The sequence below is a fragment of the Halyomorpha halys genome, unplaced genomic scaffold (assembly GCF_000696795.3).
Source record: "Halyomorpha halys isolate HHAL.00 unplaced genomic scaffold, Hhal_1.1 Scaffold53.1, whole genome shotgun sequence".
Taxonomy (NCBI): Eukaryota; Metazoa; Arthropoda; class Insecta; order Hemiptera; family Pentatomidae; genus Halyomorpha; species Halyomorpha halys.
The window spans coordinates 1,008,951-1,033,008 of NW_027109243.1; the positions used below are offsets into that span (position 1 = coordinate 1,008,951).

Sequence of the window (24,058 nt, forward strand, 5' to 3'; positions counted from 1 at the left end):
TATAATTTAAAATTTATTTATCATATAATTCATTTTTAATCAGAAATAGCAAAATAATACTTTCTAAGTTAATGTAGATTAAAAATAAAAATAAAAGTTTTATAGACAATATTCTTTTGGAATTGGTGTGTTAATGAAATTTTTAGTTTTATTAACACTCCAATTAATATAATTTAAATTCAATCATTTATTATTCTTTAAAAAATAAGATTTGTTTCTATATTTCAATAAATAATTTAAAAGTATTCATTTTTGGATTAAAAAGATAAAATAATAATTTGAATAATAATGCGAGCTAAAAATAAAAATAAAGATTAATAGAATATATTCTTAAGAAATTGGCATGTTAGGAAAACTTTAAATTTAGTATTATAAAGTAACGTAAATAATTTAAATTCACTTATTCCTAAGATACCATATCGAAATATATAATTCAAAATTATACATTTCTAACTTGAAAAAGCGAAATAATCCTATAGCCTAAGAAATTGGCGTGTAAATAAAATTTTAAATTCAATATTATTGTGTAATATAAATAATTTAAATTCAGTTATTTACAAGTTTAAAATAAAATAACACTCATTCCTAAAAATCATATACCATATAGATAAAGCAATATATAATTTAAAATTATTCATTTCTAACCTGAAAAATGCTTTGCAGGTTAATGTAGACCAATATAAATATAAAGATGAACAGAAAATATTCTAATTTAATATTATTAAGTAATGTTTATAATTTAAATTCAGTTATTTACGACCTTAAAAAAAATAAAACACTATATTGTAATATATAATGTAAAATTATTCATTTCTAACCTGAAAAGGCGAAATTATACTTTATAGGTTATTGTAGACCAATATAAATATAAAGATGCATAGAAAATATTCTTAAGAAATTGGCGTGTCAATAAAATTATAAAGTAATGTAAATCATGTAAATTCGGGTACTTATTATTCTTCAAAAATAAGCCTTGTTTCTAAAACACAATATTGGAATAAATAATTTAAAAGTATTCATTTTTGGACTGAAAAGGTTAAATAATACATTGAAAGTTAATGTAGACTAAAAATGAAAATAAAATGTTTTAAAAACATTCTTAAGAAATCGGTGTATTAAAAATAATTTTAATTTTGAAATATCTAAAATTAAATAATATGAAAAAAATATCCTATACAGGTATTTCCTGATTAAAAATAATATCAACTTTAATTCTTTTCAACTGGAAAAAACAAAACATTTTATTATAAATAATAACTCATTTCTGACTCACGGTTTGAAGTGAAGCTCCCTGAAGTAGCGAGAGCAGGATTCCAGACCAGAAACTCAGCAGTTTTGGAACACGATACTCTGAAAATTAACAAAAATATTTGTAAATTGTGGGTGTTATATTAACTCAAGAGATATAGTAAAAAAAAAACTATACAGTTTAACAATAAATGACTTGTATTTTTGGCATGTATGATCTAAAAGGTATTGTGTAGGAATTGCTTCTTATTAAGAGCTGGAAATGACTCCATTTTTTTATTCAGGTAATATTTAATCAAAATATAAATGATTAAGTTTATGATTATTCATCTAATTAGAGATAAGCTTATCTGATATTAATCAGCCAATCATTTTTATCTAATAGATCCTTCAGTCAATAATATAATCTCCCTTCAGTCAATAATATAATCTCCCTTCCGTAATAATATAACAGGCTGAAAGTAAAAAACGTAAATGTTAAATAGCCTTGTTTGTCGTTACTAAAGTGTTTTACCTCTCTTCTTATCGAATTAAAATAAAATCTAATAAAGAAAAAGTAGCTTTCAATGTATATTTTAATAAAAAATCAGAACTATCGTTCAGAAATAAATTGATACTCTATAAAGCACTACTTTGGTCTATCATAACATATTACAGTCCCACATAGAGCTTTTCTAATTTAACTAACGTAAAAAAACACAAATATTCCAGAAGAAATTTCTCAAAATTGTTAAGAACTATTTATATCTCCGGCAACAAGAGGAATAAGAGGGAAAATGTAGGTGTATTGATGTGGATAAGACCAGTCCCGGGCTGTAGTGCCTCTGATGATGATGATGATGATGATTCATATTACAAAATAATATCTAAGATACTTTCAGAACTGAATAAAGACAGCGTAGATGATTACATGAAAAAAAAAAATGATTTTTTTTTTTAGATAAGCTATAATTATTTATGGTTCTTCCAACACCAGGTTGAAAACACGAGCTAACGAATAAATAGATAAAAAAATATAACATAATTCAGTAACCCAATTAGGTATAATAAAGGTTATTTGCATAATTGAACTAAATACATTATATTGTACATATTATATTATAGTTTATTCTGTTGTATATATATTATATATTACAGTATATAATACATATTATAAAACAATGTAGTATGATAGGAAAGAAATTATGAGAAATGAGGAGGTGCTTACCGAACGAACTGTATCCAATGACGGCCGACTAAAGACAGCCAGACCCACCAAACGTCAGACATATCCCCTCCACACTATCCCCCCCTCCCCACCACACTCTACGACAAAGCACCACAATGAATTGCTTATAAGGAATAAATTAAAACTATTTTTTTTTTTTAAATCAATTAGTGTAATATTTCTTAAACAAGCTAATATTGGAACATTAAGAAAAGGTTATGATTTTTATTTTAATTTAATTATTGTTATTGCAATTCGAATTCTCGCGATAAACACAAATATATTTGAAAAATATAGCGTGGTAAAAAATTTAGTGAAAATAATTAAAATTAGTACGTCAACGACTATGGAACCATGAAGTATATAAAGATAAGTTATAATTCTTAACGGCCTTTCTTGAATATAAGAAAATAATTAAAATACTTTTTTTTATATAAATTAATATGTATATTATTTATAAAACAAGTTAATTATGGAACAAGAAGAAAAGGTTAAGATTTTTATTTTAATTTTATTATTGTTATTTAAAATCGAATTGTAAAGATAAATTCATATATATTTAAAACAAATAGAACTTTGCCAAACTCTCAGAGTGAGCGGTGTACAAAATTTAGTTAAATCGAGTAAAATTAGTAAGTCAACAAATAAATATATTAAAATAAATGAGGAATAGTGAAAGTCAAAACAAAGTATTTTTAAAAATTAAAATAAATGATAATATAGTATCTTATTATGTTTTACTAGACTGTATTACTACCCCATATCCCTTCCCAAGGAGAGATCTTTTTGAAAGTTTATTCTATGGAATATACTATTATACTATATTATATATTACAGTATATAATAATAGAGTTAGATAAGACAGGATTTTGAGAATTGAGTAGGTACATACCGAACGAACTGTATCCAATGACCGCCGACTAGAGTTATTGTTATTAAAATTTGAATTCTTAAGATAAATTCAAATGTATTTAAAGCAAATACACTTTCCCAAACTCTCGGAGTGAGCGGTGAAAATATTTAGTCAAATTGATTAAAATTATGTATTAAATTATACAATGTACAATACAATGTATTAAATTATACACACGAACATACAAATAAATACATAATAATAGATAACTTCTGATTTTTTTTAAGTTTAATTTAATAGCAGATTTTAAATATCGATTATTGACTTCACAGTGATGCTAAGTACATTTCCACACTAACTTTAGGAAAAATACAATTTAAGGTTCTCTCTTTTAGAAAGATTACTTGAAAAGTTGTAATTTTCCTAAAAGAGAGAATGTTAGATTGTATTATTAGTAGACTTAGTATAAATGAACATAGCACCATCGTATACATATCTTGCAATTAAATTTCACCAATATAAATTATAATATAATAAAATACAAAATTATAAATAAATTTATAATAAATTAATAAGGTTGTTTTGATATTTGCACGTAAATATTCATTTTAGAAGTAATTTACTTTATCAGCGGACAACTCAGGCCAACGGACAATTCTTGTCGTTTCTAAGATATTTCAACAGATATAATAAAATATAAACCAGAAGGGAAATTATTTAAGGCGTATTATTTTTAGTTATTGTTTTATTCTATATAATTGTTTATTCAATAAATTGGCTTTCGTCAGAGCAAATAAATAAATTCTATAGGAAATTAAACAAGTACATTATTCTCAAACCAGAATAAATTGTTTGAACTAGAAGGAAAATTATTAAAAACGAATCGTTGTTTTTCTTGTTGAATATAATTCAGTTCATTGTGTACACGTGCTTTCGGCATGGCAAAAAATGCGGTCTATGAGAAATTCCAGAAAAGCAATTATCCCACAACAGAACACACTGTTTATTGTATTCCCTCTGAAGGTCCCCACGGTAGTACAGTACTAGATTGTATATTTCGAGGTCATTCCTATTATTGAAGTAAACATTCATGCCTTAATGTAATTTGTTATTTTTTAAAATTTTAAACAGGACTATGAATCATAAAACACCGAATTGAAAAGAGTAAGAATATAATTCTGCACATGCAAAGTAAAAATACTTCGTCCATTTCTCAGCAAGATGGCGTTATTACATATTTTTATTAAACTGTTTTTTTTTAAACTGTTTTGTTCTGTGTATTTTTGCCTTAACCCAGAGGCGCACTAAACAACCCTCTCACTTTATAAATGGATAACATAAAAACGCAAGATAAAAAGAGATAAAATAAATAAAAATGTATAAATTTAAACAATAATTGACTTGTATTTTAGGCATATATATTCTAGAAGGTATTTATCCTATTATCAGGTCCAAATGACACCATTTTTTTTTTCAGGTAATATTTAAAGAAAATAAAAATGAGTAAGTCTATGTTTGTTCATCTAATTAAAGATAAGCTTATCTGATATTAATCACCCAAACATTTTTATTTTCATAGATTCTTCAGTCAATAAAATAACCTCCCTCCCGTAATAATATAACACACCATTGTCGGTCATCTGCAAGGATTCAGTATAAGTACAATATTATTCAATTTATTCATAAATGAACATCAGAAAATAATAAATTTAAATATTAAATAGACCTGTTTGTCGACAATACAGTGTTGAAGATGGGTATTCTTATCGAGTTGACACAATCACTAATATACTAAAATTTGCATTCAAAAATATATACTTAAAAAAGCAAAACTATCCCACTACTAACTATTGTGAGTATAATATTATAATGTATTGCGTTGGATATCTTATATTATATATTACAGTATAAAATAAATATTATAAAAGAATACAGTACCATAGAAAAGAAATTATGAACATTGAGTAGGTACTTACCGAACGAACTGTAACCAATGACCGCCGACTAAAGAAAGACAGACCCACTAAACGTCAGATATATCCCCTCCGCACTATGCCCCACCCCACCACACTCTACGGCAAAGCACCACAGTGAATTTTCTTATAAGAAAATAATTAAATTTTTTTTTTATGAATCAATTAGTTTATTATTTCTTAAACAAGCCAATTATGGAACAAAGTGCAAAGGTTAAGATTTTTATTTTTATTTTATTATTGTTATTTAAATTCGAATGCTAAAGATAAATTAATACATATTAAAAACAAATAAAACTTTCCCGAAATCTCAGAGTGAGCGGTGTACAAAATTTAGTTAAATCGAGTAAAATTAGTTAGTCAACAAATAAATATATTAAAATAGATAACGTAATCCAATGAGGAATAGTGAAAGTCAAAACAAAGTATTTTTAACAATTAAAATAAATGATAATATAGTATATTATTATGTACTACTAGAGCATATGGTGTATTATTATAGTATGTAATATTCCACCATATATATCCCCTCCGCACCCCATATACCTTCCCAAGGAGGGATCAAGGATGTAATTATAATAATTAACAAACCGCTGCGACAATTATATATACATAATATAAGATGATATAACATTGTTAAATATAAAGTATGAAAATTGAGAAGGTACTTACGGAACGAACAGAACTCTACCAGGACTGACTAAAGAAAGAACTAGAAGACGTCCGCCGAATCCCTTCCACACCTACATCCCCTCTTCACCCCATATCCCCTCCGCACCCCATATCCCCTCCATAGCATCGATCTATCCCCTCCACACTTTACGACCAAGCACCATAATAAATTGCAATAAAAGGATTGAATCTACAAGTTACTGAATCTATCGATTCTTCTAAAATATTCGAGTTTTACATATCATGATACCACAAATGTCGAGTAATATAAAAGAACCAATAGATTATTTTACTTTATATTTTACCAGTGAATTAATAGACAAACCTGTAAAAGAAACAAACTATTATGCCAAAAAAAAACCAAAAAAGATGCAATCTTTCCGCCGTCCGCCGAATCCCTTCCACACCCATATCCCCTCCGCACCCCATATCCCCTCCATACCACCACTCTATCCCCTCCACACCTTACGGTCAAGCACCATAAAAATTGCAATAAAAGGATTGATTCTACAAGTTACTGAATCTATCGATTCTCCTAAAATAATGGAGTTTCACATAAAAAAACAAACTATTATGCCAATAAAAAAATAAGAAACAAGGATTATCACCATGGGCAAATCCAGAGTCGGGCAGGAGGGGGGAATTTCCCCCTTAGAAGTTAGAAAACAATTATTAATTTAATGAGATTTTTTTTTCAAGGTAATAATTGTAATAATTTATAAAGCACTGCAACAATTATATATAATTCTCTTAACATTTTCTTTTCCGTTCTGAAATGCCACAACCTGATTCACTAAGGCCCTCCTAGTTTTAGTCCTTGACACGCCCTTTATTATCACATAACGTTTTCGCGAAAGAGTGGCATAGATTTGCTCATAGGTAATGTCCGAAACAATGCAGAGCACAAAGTTTAATTTCTCATTAGCCCAGTGTTCTCAATACATACCGATACATATATTATTATAGCATAACTGTATTATTAGAGTATATACTACGGTATATAATATATAATAATAACATAATATAGTTAAATAAGATAAGAATTATGGAAATTGATTAGGCGCTTACCGAACGAACTGTATTCAGCGACGATAGACTATAAAGAAGAACTAGGAGACGTATCCCCTCCACACCCCATATCCCTCCATACCCCATATCCCTCCATACACTATATCCCCTAATTTAAGTATAATTTATATTACATACATTTAATACTGATATAATTTGTTATATTTTTGGTAAATACAACATTCAGATCTTTAACACAGTCAACTCATTAGTTATGTATTTTAATAAGAATGTAACCTTATTCTTAACTATTCTTAATTTAACTTATTATTAATCATGATTTAATTATTACCAATAAACTAAGTGAAATGTAATAATTATAAGATATTTTTATTACTTCTGAAAAGATTAAATAAATATTTTTCATGATACCTGCCAAATTGCAGCCATAAAATGGTGATTTTTCCATATTTACTCTACTAGAAAAATTGCCTATATAGAACACTATACAATTTTGCTCATGAAATTTTGAATGAAAAAAAGAATTCTTATCAATTAATAAAACAATTAAAACTTATTGGTTGACTTAACCTTAACTTAATGCTTAAACTTAATAACTATATTTACATTATTATTCTCTTACCCAGGACATGCTGAAGAAACGGCACTGCACTATATACCCACTTCTAGTGTTAATGACCGTCTATTTAAGTAAAACACCATAATTTTGAAAAACAAAACATATATGACAACATTTCTCATATGGGGATATTCCGGCTCAAACAGTAAAGACAGAGGGCCTTTAAACTATTACCACTTCACATTGAACAATCGTAACGTGTTCCAAAATCAAACTGTCACATTCACAAAACCAAAACCCACTCGTCTGAACATACGTGTTCCAAAATCAAAACTGTCGCCTTCACCAAAAAAACGAAACCCCCTCGTCTGAACATATCGCTCGTGTTTTGTTTTCACCATGACAACCGTAACACCTCTTGTCTACACAGATCTACCCAGTGTTTTTATTTCACCATGGCAACCGTAACAACCTACGTTGAAGTAGCAGTTTTTATGATGTTTTCCAAAATAAATTCACATAATGTTGATTTCTTGATGTTTGGAGAAAATGTTTAATTAATGATAAACTATATCTCTGGAACCATTGGACGAACTGATCTCTGGTATTATTATATATTAACATATTAATGATGGTTTAATAAACAATTTGTGAAGAGCCAAGCTCAAAAACTAAAGCCGTACGGAACAGACATTACACATTAAAGGCAGGAGTATGGATGGGGTGTTATAGATACCTTTTGGATGATATCGACCTCCTGGAAGCGCCACTTTTTACTATATACTTTATGAAATATTGTGATCAAACCAGCTACCTCAATGTAACACCAAATGCTCTTTAATATCAGCTATTTACTATCCTAACTGAAATAGTTTAGCAGAGCTATAATGGCGAATGTTTTCGAAAATCATTTAAGGCGTATTATTTTTTGTTATTGGTTTATTGCATATAATTGTTTATTCAATAAATTGGCTTTCGTCAGAGCAAATACAAAAAGTCTATGGGAAATTAAACAAGAATCTATTCCCACGCCGGAAGACATTCTTTGAACTAGAAAAAATTTTTAAAAACGCATTGTTGTTTTTCTTACTAAATATAATTCAAATCATTGTGTACACGTGCTTTCGGCATGGCAAAAAAAAAATGCGGTCTATGAGAAATTCCAGAAAAGCAATTATCCCACAACAGAACACACTGTTTATTGTATTCCCTCTGAAAGGTCCCCGCGGTAGTACAGTACTAGATTGTATATTTCGAGGTCATTCCTATAATTGAAGTAAACATTCTTGCCTTAATGTAATTTGTTATTTTAAACAGAGCTATGAATCATAAAACGCCGAATTGAAAAGAATAAGAATATAATTCTGCACATGCAAAGTAAAAATACTTCATCCATTTCTCACCAAGATGGCGTTATTACATATTTTTATTAAACTATTTTAGCTTTAACCCAGTGGCGTACTAAATACTTTCTTACCTAATAAACAAAAGTGGATAAAATAAAAACACAGGATAAAAAAAATACTTTTTGTCAGAGGTCCAATATTATGAGATAAGCAGAGAGAACCGAAGCCCTACCCTCCTAATAGTACAAGAGCCCAAGTGGAGAAAAAATCAGTTTCATCCAAATATTTGATTACTTGATGAAAACTATGTATAATTACTAGTGTAAATTGTTGAGTCTGCCTAGTATATGTAGCGAGAATAAAAGTGGTGGATGTTTCGAAAACATTAAAAAAGATATACTTTTCATTCGGAGCACTATATCTTTCAAACTACGAACAACACTTGAAAACCTAAGAGAACATAATTTAAAATAGATTAAATTTACTAAAATGTTAGCCGTGACAGAGCTATTACGTACTCGTCTAAAGGTTGTGAAAATGACAGTTATCAGATGTACAGAATTTGGAATGCTGATTTAATTACAAACGGTTCCTAGAAGATAATATGATAGACAGTAAAAATGTAATTAGAAAAATATTTTTTGTTTGTTGGCTGCTGCGATGATTGCAAGAGGAAATAATAAGTAATAATGAATAATCGCTAGTGTAAATTGATGAATCTGCCAAGTATATGTAGCGAAAATAAAAATGGCGGATGTTTCGAAAACGTTAGAAAGGATATATTTTTCATTTGGAGCACTATATCTTTAAAATTACGAATAGTACAAGAAAACCTAAGAGAACATAATTTAAAATAGATTAAATTTACTAAAATATTACTAATACGTTCAATAGATCCCGAGATATAGATTTTAAAAAGCAGCATTTCATAAAACATGCACTGAAAAATCAGAAATTAGTGAATTTATTTTGAGAAACAATTATATCTCAAAAACCAGAAAATATATCTAAGTAACTTCCAACACAAACATTCTCTGATTAAAAATAATATCAATTTTAATTCTTATCGACTGGAAAAAATATTTTATTATAAATAATAAATCATTTTTGACTCACTGTTTGACGTGAAGGAACCTGAAGTACTGAGAGCAGGATTGCAGACCAGAAACTCAGCAGATTAGGAACACAATAGGCTGAAAACTAACAAAAATAATTGTTAATTGAGTGATTTATAGTAGTTTAAACTCGAGAGATTGTTTAAATTTATAATTTTTTTTTACTTTATCTCTCGAGTTAAGTAAGTGCCCATTTTATATTATTACGTGGATGAGTTATATTATAATATCCTGATAATAGGATAAATACCTTCTAGAATATATATGCCAAAAATACAAGTCAATTATTGTTTAAATTTATAATTTTTTTTTACTTTATAATTGACTTGTATTTTTGGCATATATATTCTAGAAGGTATTTATCCTATTATCAGGATATTATAATATAACTCATCCACGTAATAATATAAAATGGGCACTGTCGGTTACTCCCAAGGATTCAGTATAAGTACAATATTATTCAATTTATGCATAAATGACCACCAGGAAATCAATAATGTATATGTTAAATAGTCCTGTTTGTCGATAATACAGTGTTATACCCATCTTCTTATCGAGTTGACACAATCTCTAATAGACTAAAATTTTCATTCAAAAATATATAATTAAAAAAGCAGAACTATCCCACAACTAATTATTGTGCGTATAATATTATAATTTATTACGTTGGATGTATTATATTATATATTACGGTATAAAATATATATTATAAAAGAATACAGTACGATAGAAAAGAAATTATGAACATTGAGTAAGTACTTACCGAACGAACTGTAACCAATGACCGCCGACTAAAGAAAGACAGACCCACTAAACGTCAGACATATCCCCTCCACACTATCGCCCCCTCCCCACCTCACTCTACGGCAACGCACCCCAGTGAATTTTCTTATAAGAAAATAATTAAAATATTTTTTTTTATGAATCAATTAGTTTATTATTTAAATTCATATATATTTAAAACGAATAAAACTTTCCCAAATTCTCAGAATGAGCGGTGTAGAAAATTTAGTCAAATCGAGTAAAATCAGTAAGTCAACAAATCTGGAGCCGTAACATATGTAGAGAAAAGCTCCAATTATTTATAGCTCATCCTTGAATACACGAGTAAACAAATAAACATATTAAAATAGATAAATTAATACCATGAGGTATTAACTATACCATAATACCGTAATATTCTCCCATATATATCCCCTCCCAAGGAGGGGTCGAGGAAATAATTATAATAATTAATAAAGCAGTGCCACAATTATATATACATAATATATGATGATATAACATTGTTAAATAAGATAAGAAGTATGAAAATTGAGAAGGTACTTACGCAACGAACCGAACTCTACCAGGACTGACTAAAGAAAGAACTAGACGTCCGCCGAATCCCTTCCACACCCATATCCCCTCCGCACCTCATATCCCCTCCACACCCATATCCCCTCCACACACTATATCCCCATATTTAGGTTGTATTTGTATTATATACATTTAATACTGATATAATTTGTTATGTTTTATTAATATTTTTTGTAAATACAGCATTTTGATCTTTAACGCAGTCATCTCATTAGTTATGTATTTTATTAAGAATGCAACCTTATTATTATTAATTTATCTAATTATTAATCATAATTTAATTATAATCAATAAACAAAATGAAATGTGATAATTATTGGATATTTTTATCACTCCTGAGAAGATTAAATAAATGTTGTTCACGACTTAAACATTATCTTTCGCCGAAATTGAGTCATCTTGATAAAGGTTTCATATTTCGGAAACTATTAGACCAATAGGCGTCTATTAGTAATCAATATAAAGTTCTTTAAATTTACATTAAAACGTTTTTATAATTTTTTTTTTTTTGAAAAGGCCCTCCATGATACCTACCAAAATACAGTAGATTTCTCGTTTTTCAAAAACCAAAAGCTGTTTCCTCTAAAACAGTATCACTATTTAACGCCCAGAAGTCAATAAAGGATAAAATGCTTTCCATATATACTCTACTAAAAATTGCTTAGTGTTCTATACAATTTTGTACATGAAAGTTTGTCTAAATCAATTTATTTGAGGAAATATAATGAAAACTACAACCCCTTCGATGGTATGTGTAATAAACTACTTTATAGCATATTATACTAACTTTGATTTGAGTGCTGAGAGAAATTTGTCCGTCTAATAATTCCAGAGATACTGTTTTTCATAAATCCTAACATAGATATCAACATTTTGTGAAATTACTTTGTCAAATATCATAAAAACAACCACTCCTGCGAAGATGAACAATATGAACTACTGTATAGTAAATGTAACTAGCTTTAATTGGAGTGCAGGCTGACATAAGACATAAGAAATGCTTATTAACATAAATATTTGATTTCCTAATGTTTTAATGACTCACAGGGTAATTTGTTGGATTGACTTGGGCAGAATAGCCTTCAAGTGTTTTGGACTAAAATTCTATAAAGGTAAGATAAATTATAAATAATATTGTTAATTGGTAAAAATCATATGTGTAATAAAACCTGTTTGTCCGTGAGGATGGCCGAATTGGCTGAAACGTTGGACTTATATATTGAATAAATATGTTTTGAGACTAAAATGGATAAAATTTTATTTAATTAAACAATATTAACCAGTCTCAAGAAAGTGTTAACGTTATAAATAAAGTAATAATTAACTACTTTATAGTTAGAAATTTATAGCACATTATACTAACTTTGATTTGAGTGCTGAGAGAAATTTGTCCGTCTAATAATAATTCCAGAGATATTGTTTTTCATAAATCCCAAAAGTCATTCAGAATAACTAAACTAGATATCAACATTTTGTGAAATTACTTTGTTAAATATCATAAAAACTACCACTCCTGCGAAGATGAACAATATGAACTACTGTATAGTAAATGTAACTAGCTTTAATTTGAGTGCAGGCTAAGCTCTGTACGTTGAATGATTCCTGGGATATATATGTTTTCATAAGTCTACATTTTTGTCGAACAGCTACAAATCAACATTTTGTGAATCCATTTTGTCGAATATCATGTCGAATAACAGCTACGAAGATAAACGTAATAAACTACTTTATAGTACATTAAATTAGCTTTAATTTGAGTGTTAATAGATATTTGTACGTCGAATGGTTTTTGAGATATAAATTTCTCAATATAAATTTACTAACTACTGATTATTCAGTATATATTTCATGAAATGTTGCTTTTTAAAAAAGTGTATCTCGGGAATATTGAACGTAAATAGTTATATTAGGGCCCACATTTTAGCAAATTTACTCTTATTTAAATGATGTCCTATTAGGTTTTTTAATGTTGTTGATAATTTCAAAGATATGGACCTCTGAAAGAAAAACGATTTTTTTTTAAGTTTTGAAACAGCCACCATTTTATAATACTGTACAATATAGAATATGAATATGAATATAGAACTTAAATCCTTTATACCAATCGACAGAGAATTTTTTTTCTTTGTCCGAGTACATACTTAACTCAACATCGATATACTTTCTTCTTTAACCCCCCGGCTCTTGTTAATGAGGTTTACATTATAACCGCAAACTTTTACTTATCCTTAGCTATATTTTTATCGTTTATAGTTGCCCACGCTCAGCGGAGAAGGGGGTGAGTTAAAGGAAAATAATAAAATATATATATATATAATCGCAAAAGGAAAAAAATATAAAACAATAAAGAATTAATCCTTAGGTCCCACGTTATTTTTTTTATTTTGGAAATAACGAAAACCCCGAAGCATTGTGCCTACAATATAGCTAAGATATACCACTATATAAACAATTGTTGAATTATGACCACTGGCGAATACCTTTAGATGTAGATAACATAAACCCTAGGGGTGTTACCTACCCACCTGTTGAATTATCGGAGTATTCCGTGAACAATAACAAAAAAACACAAGTAAATTAACAAATTGAAAGCAGAGCAGAACTATATGTACAAAAGTTTAATAATAGTAAGAAATTTATAGGCAAAGGATGAAAAAGGGAAAAAAAAAGAATTCTTATCAAGTACTAAAACAATTAAAACTTATAAGTTGACTTAACCTTAACTTAATGCTTAACCTTAATAACTATATTTACATTATTATTCTCTTATCCAGGACATGCTGAAGAAACGTCACTGCACTGAAAACGCCATAAGTTTGAAAAACAAAACATAAATGACAACAATTCTCATATGGTGCTATTTCGGTTCAAACAGTAAAGACAGAGGGCCTTTAAACTATTACCACTTCACATTGAACAATCGTAACGTGTTCCGAAATCAAACTGTCACCTTCACAAAACCAAAACCCACTCGTCTGAACATACGTGTTCAAAATCAAAACTGTCGCCAAAAAACGAAACCCTCTCGTCTGAACATATCGCTCGAGTTTTGTTTTCACCATAACAACCGTAACACCTCTTGTCTACACAGATATCACCAGTGTTTTTATTTCAAAATAAAAAATTATTTACGGCATAATATTTTTAGTTAGTGTTTTATTGCATATAATTGTTTATTCAATCAATTGGCTTTCGTCAGAGAAAATAAATAAGTCTATAGGAAATTAAACAAGTACACTATTCTCTCACCAGAATGCATTCTTTGAACTAGAATGAAAATTATTAAAAACGAATCGTTGTTTTTCTAATTGAATATAATTCAGTTCATTGTGTACACGTGCTTTCGGCATGGCAAAAAATGCGGTCTACTAGAAATTCCAGAAAAGCAATTATCCCAGAACAGAACACACTGTTTATTGTATTCCCTCTGAAAGGTCCCCACGGTAGTACAGTACTAGATTGTATATTTCGAGGTCATTCCTATAATTAAAGTAAACATTCTTGCCTTAATGTAATTTGTTATTTTAAACAGAACTATGAATCATAAAATGCCGAATTGAAAAGAGTAAGAATATAATTCTGTACATGCAAAGTACAAATACTTCGTCCATTTCTCACCAAGATGGCGTTATTACATATTTTTATTAAACTATTTTAGCTTTAACCCAGGGACGTACTAAATACTTTCTTACCTTATAAATAAAAGTGGATAAAATAAAAAACACAGGATAAAAAAAAAACTTTTTGTCAGAGGTCCAATATTATAAGATAAGCAGAGATTAGCTAATGCAGGACAGAGAGACCCAAAGCCCTATCCTCCTAATAGTACAAGACCCCAAGAGGAGAAAAAAGGCAGTTTCATCCAAATATTTGATTACTTTAATGGAAACTATGTATAATTACTAGTGTAAATTGTTGAGTCTGCCAAGTATATGTAGCGAGAACAAAAATGGTGGATGTTTTGAAAACTTTAAAAAAGATATATTTTTCATCTGGAGCACTATATCTTTAAAATTACGAATAGTACAAGAAAATCTAAGGGAACCTAATTTAAAATAGATTAAATTTACTAAAATGTTAGCCGTGATAGAGCTATTACGTACTCGTGTAAAGGTTGTGAAAATGACAGTTATCAGATGTAGAGAATTTAGAATACTGATTTAATTACAAACGGTTCCTAGAAAATGTAATATGATAGACAGTAAAAATGTAATAAGAAAAATATTATGATTGCAACTGAAGTGGAAATAATAAGATTTAACAGATAGCAGTAACGAAATACTTCTTGGCTTACAGAAGCAAGGGAACCAGTCCCTATCTCGTACAGCTTCGAGTTACTGAAAATTTATTTCGCAGTTGTGATAAGTAACTTTTTTTTTTTTAATATAACATTTCCCTTATGATAAGATAAAAATAGGTAATTTATAGTTTATTTTGGAGAATGCCCCGTACAAATAGATTTATCTATAATAATTACTCAACAGAAATCGTCCATTAGGCAGCCATGTCGACACTATCTTCGAATAATATAACAAGTAATAAATATAAAGAATAAATAAATACTTTCTAAACAACTAATTGGCTACTATGATTAAAATTAATAATATAATTTCGGTAGACAAAAAGTTCAATTCAAGTATCGATTAACAGTAGAAATGTAAGAGAATCCTAGAAGATGTAACATGATAGAAAAAAATATTTTTTTGGTCTTGAAAAAACATTCTTAAAAAATTGGTGTATTAAAAATACTTTTAGTTTAGAAATAAGTTAAAATTAAATAGAATGGAAAAATATCTAAGTAACTTCCAACACAAACATTCCAGGATTAAAAATAATATCAATTATAATTCTTATCGACTGGAAAACATATTTTATTATAAATTATAAATCATTTTTGACTCACTCTTTGACGTGAAGAAACCTGAAGTACTGAGAGCAGGATTGCAGACCAGAAAAACAGCAGATTAGTAACACAATATGCTGAAAATTAACAAAAATAATTGTTAATTGAGTGTTTTATCAAGTTTAAACTCAAGAGATAAAGTAAAAAAAATGTATAAATTTAAACAATAATTGACAGGTATTTTTGGCATGTATATTCTAGAAGGTATTGATCCTATTATCAGGTCCAAATGACTCCAAAGTTTTTGTTATTATCAGGTAATATTTAATCAAAATATAAATGAGTAAGTGTATGATTATTCATCTAATTAGAGTTAAGCTGATTTGATATTAATCACCCAACCATTTTTATCAAATAGATTCTTCAGTCAATAATATAACTGGCCCACGTAATAATATAACACACCATTGTCGGTCACCCACAAGGATTCAGTATTAGGTACAATATTATTCAATTTATTCATAAATGACTACCAGAAAATAAAAAATATAAATGTTAAACAGCCCTATTAGCCGATAAAACAATGTTTTACCCCTATTCTTATCGAATTGTCACAATCTCTAATAGACTAAAAGTTGCTTTTAAAAAAAATTAAATTAAAAAAGCAAACCTATCCCCCAACTAACTATTGTGCAAAACTATTATGTGTACTATAGTTCATTGTGTTACATATATTATATTATATATTACAGTGTATAATACATATCATAAAATAATGTAGTATGATAGGAAAGGAATTATGAGAAATGAGGAGGTGCTTACCGAACGAACTGCAACCAATCACGACCGACTAAAGAAAGACAGACCCACTAAACGTCAGACATATCCCCTCCACACTATCGCCCCCTCCCCACCACACTCTACGGCAAAGCACCACTGTGAAGTTGCTTATAATGCTAGGAATAAATTAAAACTATTTTTTTTTTAAAAAACTTTTAGTTTATTATTTCTTAAACAAGCTAATATTGGAACATGTTATGATGAAGAAAAGGTTATGATTTTTATTTTTATTTAATTATTGTTATTGCAATTCTAATCCTCACGATAAACAGAAATATATTTGCAAAATCTTTTCCAAACGAAAAAAATATAGCGTGGTTAAAAATTTAGTGAAAATAATTAAAATTAGTACGTCAACGACTATGGAACCATAAAGTATATAAAGATAAGCTATAATTCTTAATGGCTTTTCTTGAATATAAGAAAATAATTAAAATACTTTTTTTTATATAAATTAATAAGTTTATTATTTATTAAACAAATTAATTATGGAACAAGAAGAAAAGGTTAAGATTTTTATTTTTATTTTATTATTGTTATTTAAATTCGAATTGTAAAGATAAATTCATATATATTTAAAACAAATAAAACTTTGCCAAACTCTCAGAGTGAGCGGACACAAAATTTAGTTATATCGAGTAAAATTAGTAAGTCAACAAATAAATATATTTGTACGCCCACGACTATGGAACCATAAAGTATATAAAGATAAGCTATAATTCTTAATGGTCTTCCTTGGGCACACGAACAAACAAATAAATATATAAAAATAGATTAATTAATCCAATGAGGTATAGTGAAAGTTTTTAAACTAAATAGTAGTATACAGCATGTGGTATAAATATTTAATAATAAAGTTTATTCTTTGGAATATACTATATTATATATTACAGTATATAATAAAGTTAGATAAGACAAGAATTTTGAGAATTGTTTAATAGTTTAAACAAATTAAAATTAGAGAATAGTTTAAACTCAAGAGATAAAGTAAAAAAAAATGCATAAATTTAAAAAATAATTGACTTGTATTTTTGGGATATATATTCTAGAAGGTATTTATCCTATTATCAGGTCCAAATGACACCATTTTTTTATTTTCAGGTAATATTTAATCAAAATATAAATGAGTAAGTTTATGATTATTCATCTAATCAAAGATAAGCTTATCTGATATTAATCACCCATCCATTTTTATCTAATAGATTCTTCAATAATATAACATCCCTCCCGTAATAATATAACACACCACTGTCGGTCACCCCCAAGGATATAGTATAAGTACAATATTATTCAATTTATTCATAAATGACCATCAGAAAATAATAAATTTAAATGTTAAATATACCTGTTTGTCGATAATACAGTCTTATACCCATCTTCTTATCGAGTTGAAACAATCTCTAATAGACTAAATGTTGCTTTCAAAAAAATTAAATTAAAAAAGCAGAATTATCCCACAACTAAATATTGTGTGTATAATATTATAATTTATTACGTTGGATATATTATATTATATATTACAGTATATAATACATATAAAAGAATACAGAAAAGATAGAAGATACAGATAGAAAAGGATTTATGAACATTGAGTGGGTACTTACCGAACGAACTGTAACCAATGACCGCCGACTAAAGAAAGACAGACCCACTAAACGTCGGACATATCGCCTCCACACTATCGCCCCCTCCCCACCACACTCTACGGCAAAGCACCACAGTGAAGTTGCTTATAAGGAATAAATAAAACTATTTTTTTTTTTTAAACTATTAGTTTATTATTTCTTTAACAAACTAATATTGGAACAAGTTGAAATGGTTAAGATTTTTATTTTTATTTTATTATTGTTATTAAAATTTGAATCCTTCAAATAAATGTATTTAAACCAAATAACACTTTCCTGTTGAAACTCTCAAGTGAGTTGTGTAAATAATTTAGTCAAATTGATTAAAATTATAAGTCAACAAATTTGGAACCATAAAACATGTAGAGATAAGCTCTAAATTATTTAAGGTTGAACACACAAACATACAAATAAATACATAAAAATAGATAATACGGCCCAGTAATCCAATGAGGTATAGCAAAAGTCAACACAAAGTTATTTTAATATAGTATATTATTATTATATATTACTGTGAATGTTTTGAAAAATTATTTACGGCATAATATTTTTAGTTATTGTTTTATTCCATATAATTGTTTATTCAATCAATTGGCTTTCGTCAGGGCAAATAAATAAGTCTATAGGAAATTAAACAAGTACACTATTCTCACACCAGAATGCATTCTTGGAACTAGAATGAAAATTATTAAAAACGAATAGTTGTTTTTCTTGTTGAATATAATTCAGTTCATTGTGTACACGTGCTTTGGGCATGGCAAACAAAAAATACGGTCTATGAGAAATTCCAGAAAAGCAATTATCCCACAACAGAACACACTGTTTATTGTATTCCCTCTGAAAGGTCCCCACGGTAGTACAGTACTAGATTGTATATTTCGAGGTCAATCCTATAATTGGAGTAAACATTCTTGTACTAATATTTTTTACTTTATTTTAAACAGAACTATGAATCATAAAACGCCGAAATGAAAAGAATAAGAATATAATTCTGCACATGCAAAGTAAAGAATACTTCGTCCATTTCTCACCAAGGTAGGGTTATAATATATTTTTATTAAACTGTTTTAGCTTTAACCCAGGGGCGTACTAAATAACTTTCTCATCTTAACAACTAAAGAGGATAAAATAAAAATATAGTTTTTTGACAGATGTCCAATATTATAAAATAAGCAGGGATTAGCTAATGCAGGACAGAGAGAACAATAATGTATAATTGCTAGTGTAAATTGATGAGTCTGCCAAGTATATGTAGCGAGAATAAAAATGGTGGATGTTTTCAAAATGTTAAAAAAGATATATTTTTCATTTGGAGCACTATATCTTTAAAATTACGAATAGTACTAGAAAACCTAAGAGAACATAATTTAAAATAGATTAAATTTACTAAAATATTAGCCCTAATACGTTCAATAGATCCCGAGATATAGATTTTAAAAAGCAGCATTTCATAAAACATGCACTGAAAAATCAGAAGTTAGTGAATTTATTTTGACAATTATATCTCAAAAACCATCAGTCGTACAAATGTCAATTAGTACTCAAACTAAAGCTAGTTTAGTGTATTCAAAAGTAGTTAATGATGTTTATCTTCGTAGGAGCAGTATTTTTCAAGATATTTGCTAAAATAAATTGATTTATAGTTGTTCGGACAAAATTTATATTCATATGCGAATATCATAAACACTACTACCCTTACGAGGATACTTGTCCTAAGCAACTGCAAGTTAAATTTTCTTTATTTTAAGTGCTGGCAGGCATACACACATCTTATTGTTCTAGAAATATATTTTTTCGAAAATCAAACATTTTATCCGAACAAATAGAAATTAACATTTCGTGAATTAATTTTTTGAAATATCAAAAAAAAATTCTAGTCTTACAAAGATAAAATTCATCAACTGTTTTATAGTAAATTTAACAAAGCTTTAAATTGAGTGGTTGAAGACATATTTACGTCTTATTGTTTCTGAAATATAGTTTTTCATAAACCAAAGATTTTGTCCGAACAACTATTACTGCTGTTACATACTTCTAAAAAATCATTAAACTCACTTTAAAGGTTGTGAAATATGACATAGTTATCTATATCTCCGATGTAGAGAATTTGGGATTCTGTTTTAATTACAAACGGTTCCTAGAAGATGTAATATGATAGAGAGTAAAAATTTAATAAGAAAAATATTATAATTGAATACGAAGAGGAGACAAGATTCAAGAGATAGCAGTAACAAAATATTCTTGGCTTACAGAAGCAAAGGAACCAGTCCCCATCTCGTACAGATTCGAGTTACCGAAAATGTATTTCCTAGTTGTAATAAGTAACTTTTTTTTAAAATATAATATTTCCCTTAAGATAAGATAAAAATAGGTAATTTATAGTTTATTTTGGACAACGACCAGTGCAAATAGATTTATCTATAATAATTACTCAACAGAAATTGTCCATTAGGCAGCCATGTCGACACGATCTTCGAATAATGTACCAAGTAATAAATATAAAGAATAAATAAATACTTTCTAAACAACTAATTATTGGCTACTATGACTAAAATTAATCATATAGTTTCGGTATAGATAAAAAGTTCAATTCAAGTATCGATTAACAGTTCCTAGAAGATGTAACATGATAGAAAATAATTTATGAAAAAATATTTTTTTGGTCTTGAAAAAACATTCTTAAAAAAATGGTGTATTAAAAATACTTTTAATTTAAAAATATTTTAAAATTAAATGAATGAAAAAATACCTAAGCAACTTCCAACACAAACATTCCCTGATTAAAAATAATATCAATTTTAATTCTTATCGACTGGAAAACATATTTTATTATAAACTATAAATCATTTTTGACTCACTGTTTGACGTGAAGGCGCCTGAAGTACTGAGAGCAGTATTGCAGACCAGAAACTCAGCAGATTAGGAACACAATATGCTGAAAATTAACAAAAATAATTTTTAATTGAGTGCTTTATAGAAGTTTAAACTCAAGAGATAAAGTAAAAAAAATGTATAAATTTAAACAATAATTGACTTGTATATTTTACATATATATTCTAGAAGGTATTTATCCTATTATCAGGTCCAAATGACACCATTTTTTTATTTTCAAGTAATATTTAATCAAAATATAAATGAGTAAGTTTATGATTATTCATCTAATCAAAGATAAGCTCATCTGATATTAATCACCCATCCATTTTTATCAAATAGATTCTTCAGTCAATAATATAACCTCCCTCCCGTAATAATATAACACACCATTGTCGGTCACCCCCAAGGATATAGTATAAGTACAATATTATTCAATTTAATCATAAATGATTATCAGAAAATAATAAATTTAAATGTTAAATAGACCTTTTTGTCGACAATACAGTGAGTTGAAACAATCTCTAATAGACTAAATGTTGCTTTCAAAAAAATTAAATTAAAAAAGCAGAACTATCCCACAACTAACTATTGTGTGTATAATATTTTAATTTATTAAGTTGGATATATTATATTATATATTACAGTATATAATACATATTTTACATATAAAAGAATACACTACGATAGAAAAGGATTTATGAACATTGAGTAGGTACTTACCGAACGAACTGTAACCAATGACCGCCGACTAAAGAAAGACAGACCCACTAAACGTCAGACATATCCCCTCCACACTATTGCCCCCTCCCCACCACACTCTACGGCAAAGCACCACAGTGAATTTTCTTATAAGAAAATAATTAAAATATATATATATTTTTTTATAAATCAATTAGCTTATTATTTTAAACAAGCCAATTATGGAACAAGGTGTAAGGTTAAGATTTTTATTGTTATTTAAATTCGAATTGTACAGATAAATTCATATATATTTAAAACAAATAAAACTTTCCCAAACTCTCAGAGTGAGCGGTGTACAAAATTTAGTCAAATCACGTAAAATTAGTAAGTCAACAAATCTGGAGCCGTAAAATATGTAGAGATAAGCTCCAATTATTTATGGTTTATCCCTGAATACACGAATAAACAAATAAATACATTAAAATAGATAAATTAATCCAATGAGGTATAGTGAAAGTAAAAACAAAGTTTTTTCAACAATAAAAATAAATGATAATATAGTATATTACTATAGCATATGCAGTATTATTATAATATGTAATATAGTACATAATATATGATGATATAACATTGTTAAATAAGATAAGAAGTATGAAAACTGAGAAGGTACTTACGCAATGAACCGAACTCTACGAGAACTGACTAAAGAAAGAACAAGAAGACGTCGGCCGAATCCCTTCCACACCCATATCCCCTCCACTCCCCATATCCCCTCCACACCCCATATCCCCTCCCCACTCCATATCCCCTCCATACCATCGCTCTATCCCCTCCACACCTTACGACCAAGCACCATAATAAATTGCAATAAAAGGATTGAATCTATAAGTTACTGAATTAATAAAACACTGCGACGATTATATATAATTCTTAGTTTCATTCACCTTTTCCGTTATGAAATGCCACAGCCTGATTCACTATGGCTTCCCCCCCTAGTTTTAATCTTTGATAAGCCCTTTATTATCACATCGCTCAACGTTTTAGCGAAAGAGTGTCAAGTTGCTCATAGGTAATGTCCGAAAGAGTAGCGAGCACAAAGATTTAATTTCTCATTAGTCCACTGTTCTTATTACATACCGATATATATATTATAATAGCATAAACTGTATTATTACAGTATATACTATAGTTTATACTATACAATAATTGTTAAAGCCCAAAAGTACATTTTTCTTTCGTTAGTTTAATTTTATTACTTCCAACTGGTTTTTTATTTTTTTGTTAATTAAAAGTTAATTGCCTTTTTTAATAACAATTAAGTTTATTTTGTAATTAAAATTAAATTAGAACTCATCATGTAAATAGAGTCAAGGAAGTTTGTTATGATGCGAGTATAATAGTAATACATCGCTGCGGCTCGGCGTACACAACAACATTGCGAATTGCAATGGGATTAAGGCCTTTAGGCAGACTGATAAGACAGTCTACAGTCCGCTGCCTGGAGCAAAAGAGCTACATAGCGAGATACACCCACCGGCTCACCGCTTTGAGGCATTCAAAGATTTTTTTGGGGGGTTCAGCTCATGACCCTCACCCACCAATCCACGTTTGAAGACGGCGGAGCTTCACGACGAGCGGTATGCGCATACCACTACTGTGAGTGATTGATTTTTTTTTCCTTCGAGCTTGCACCATTAATAGGAGAACATTTTTTTTTATATAGTTAAAGAGAGGCGATTTTGTTTATGTATATATCAAATTATTTTATTTTCTTTATTACACATCTTTTTTTTTTATAACAACAGTAACAGTTTTTTTTATTATTTATTTTTGTTTT

At 28.3% G+C, this 24,058-nt stretch overlaps 1 long non-coding RNA gene across 1 annotated transcript in view; it reads right to left on the reverse strand.

The window, feature by feature from the left end:
* Positions 1-1,111: 1,111 nt before the first annotated feature.
* The window catches only part of LOC106692073 (uncharacterized), a 32,209-nt gene continuing 9,262 nt past the window's right edge, over positions 1,112-24,058 (reverse strand). Inside the window, exons 2-4 of the long non-coding RNA XR_001344907.2 lie at positions 21,525-21,601; positions 10,004-10,080; positions 1,112-1,350 (exon numbers count right to left, since the gene is read on the reverse strand). This is a non-coding gene — a long non-coding RNA (uncharacterized lncRNA). The remainder of the gene's footprint in view (positions 1,351-10,003; positions 10,081-21,524; positions 21,602-24,058) is intronic.